Here is a 3,083-nt window from a genome sequence, read left to right as displayed (position 1 = left end):
GCAAGGTATGTAAAAAGTCCCAGGATCATCTTTCTTCTCTGGCAACTCTCTTTGGAGGATAGCACTACATTCCTTTGTCATCTCAACAATCTGTCCTTCCTTCAGGGATCTTTTCTTTGTCAGCACTTCCTTCATGAATTTGACATATAGTGGCATCTGTTCAAGTGCTTCCAAGAAAGGAATATTGATGCTGAGTGTTTTGAATATGTCCAGGAATTTTGAGTATTGCTTATTCTCATTTTCTTTTTTAAACCTCTGAGGGTATGGAAGTTTGGGGACACAAGGATTCACTCCTTCCCTCTTCTCTTGTAGTTGTGATTCAAGGGTGTTCTTGTATCCCTTTGAAATTTGTACATTTTTGGTTTCTTGATCCTCTTTACTTTTCCCCTCTGTCTCTTCTTGTGGAACTTCTTTGTTGTGTTTGTCCTGATTGATGGCTTCCTTCTTCATAGTCTTCTCACTTCCCACTGTGATTACTTTGCACTCCTCCCATTTTGTGGCTTTTCCTTTGTCCTTTGGGAGTTTTTTAGTGACATTGGGGAAGGCATTTGCTCTCTTCTCATCCATTTCTGAAATTTGCTTAGCCATTTGCCCCATGTGTCTCTCAAGGTTTCTGATTGAGGTTTCTTGGTTTTTGAATGCCAGGGTCTGATCTTTCCTTACAGCTTCCTGATCTTGTCTTGCCATCTCTTGATTTTTCATGAGTTTCTCCATCATTTTCTCTAGACTTGAGATTCTTTGAGAGTCTGAATTTGGTTGTGGCTGTGTGAAATGAGATGGTTGTTGTTGGAAGTTGTTTGAATTAATTGTGGGGATACTTTGTGGTTGGGATGTGGATGTGGAAAAGTTATTCTGGTGGTTTTGTGAGTTATTATGGGGTTGGTGATATGTGTTTTGTGAATTTTTGAATTGGTTAGTATTATTGGATGAATGGTTATGGTTGCTTCTGTTGCTGAGGCTGCCAGAGTTGAAGTCCCTTTGTCCTTGATTCTGATGCTCACCCCACCTTGAATTAGAATGAGTCTTCCAGGGTGTCTTGTGTGCATCACCATGAAAATTGTGTTGAAATGAACTTGAAGTATTATTCATGCATTGCACCTGCTCAGGGCTTTGTTGCTCAAAATTGAATGTCCCAAAACTTACTTCAGATTGATTCCACCCATGTGAGGTTTGAAATTGGCGTTGTGTGTTTACTGCAACACCTTGCAGTCCATCAATTTTCTTGGCCATCATTTCTATTTGTTGCTGAAGCTGTTGATGCATCTGTCTGTTTTGTGCCAAGAGAACGTCAACGCCTTCAAGCTCCAGCACATCCCTTCTCTGGGCTGCTTGGCGTTGTCTTTGATGAGCAAAGAAATATTGATTGTTTGCCACCATCTCTATGAGGTTTTGGGCTTCCTCTGTTGTCTTCATTAGCTGCAATGAGCCTCCTGCTGAATGATCTAATGCTTCTTGAGCTTTCTGAGTCAACCCTTCATAGAAGTTTTGGAGTCTATCCCACTCACTAAACAATTCTGGGGGACATTTCCTGATTAAGGCCTTGTATCTCTCCCAGGCATCATACAGCAACTCTCTATCCATTTGAATGAATGTTTGCACCTCTGTTTTCAGCTTGATAATCCTTTGGGGAGGATAGAACTTGGCTAGGAATTTGCTCACTAAGTCTTCCCAATTATTGATGCTTTGTTTGGGAAATGTCTCTAGCCATTGAGTGGCCTTATCCTTCAGAGAGAATGGAAACAGTAGTAGCTTGTAGATGTCTGGATGCACACCACTTGTTTTGACAGTTTCATAAATCCTGAGGAAGATGGATAAATGTTGGTTTGGATCTTCAAGTGGACTTCCTCCATAGGAGCAATTGTTCTGCACCAGAGTGATAAGTTGAGGCTTCAAGTCAAAATTATTTGCATGAACATTGGGAGTGAGTATGCTACTCCCGCAATTTCTTGCATTGGGGATAGTGTAAGAGGCCAACACCCTTCTTGCAGGCTGGGTATTGTTGCTCACTCCCTCTTCACGCACCTCAGCCTCCATGACTTGCAAGAATCACAAACAAACCAAATGAAACATGGACATTCTAATGCTAGATTGTGGTTAGAGGGTTAGGTGACACAATGTGTCAAACAGTTAATGTGCTTAGTTAAAAAGAAAAAAAATGCTTAATCTAGACCACCACCTTACTTAATCATTGTCAATCTAATTCAATCGCCGACAACGGCGCCAAAAACTTGATGTGTGGAAAACGATCCAACACAAAACTCACCGGCAAGTGTACCGGGTCGCATCAAGTAATAAAACTCACGGGAGTGAGGTCGATCCCATAGGGATTGAAGGATTGAGAAATTTTAGTTTAGTGGTTGATTTAGTCAAGCGAATCAAGTATTGGTTGAGTGATTTTGTATCCAACAGTAAGTAAATAACAGGAAATGTAAAATGAATTGCAGAAATTAAAGAGAACGGAAAGTAAAGGTGCTGAATCTTAAAGAATAAGAAATTAAATGACTGAAACTTAAAGTGCAAGAAATGTAAATTGCAGTAACTTAAAATGCAAGAAATGTAAATTGCTTGAATAGAAAAGGGAGTTGAGGATTGGGAATTCAGAATTTCAGCAAGGGAAATTTAATTGCAACAATTAATAAAGCAGAAGATGAGTTTGTATTAACTAGAATTCAAACAGGAAGTGAGAATGTAATTGCAGCAGGGGTTCACAGAAGAACCAAAAGGGAAAATGGGATCTCAGGACTCCAGAGACTAGAAAGCAAAGTCTAGATCTCAATTGCCTTCCCAGATCTAAGTTCACTAAGCAATTAACAAGAAATTAAAGAAGAAGCAGTAAAGGAAATGTAATTAAACTCAATTATGCAGAAGAGAAATTAAAGAGATCTTGAATGGAGATTGAGACAGAAATTCCTCAATTCTTCACACCCAAGACTCAAACAAGAAAAGTAAAAATGCTCAAGCAATAACGAGGAAGAAGAGAGATCAATTCTCCTCCCCAATTCTCTGAAATCTCCGTCCCTCGCTCTCAGTGAAGTCTCCAAGAGATGGTTCAAAATTCAAAAATAAAAGAAAGGTTCAAAGCT

This window comes from Arachis hypogaea, chromosome 2 (genome assembly GCF_003086295.3).
Source record: "Arachis hypogaea cultivar Tifrunner chromosome 2, arahy.Tifrunner.gnm2.J5K5, whole genome shotgun sequence".
NCBI classification, from domain to species: domain Eukaryota; kingdom Viridiplantae; phylum Streptophyta; class Magnoliopsida; order Fabales; family Fabaceae; genus Arachis; species Arachis hypogaea.
The sequence above is the reverse complement of the archived record's forward strand: the minus strand, read 5'-3'. Positions refer to the sequence as shown.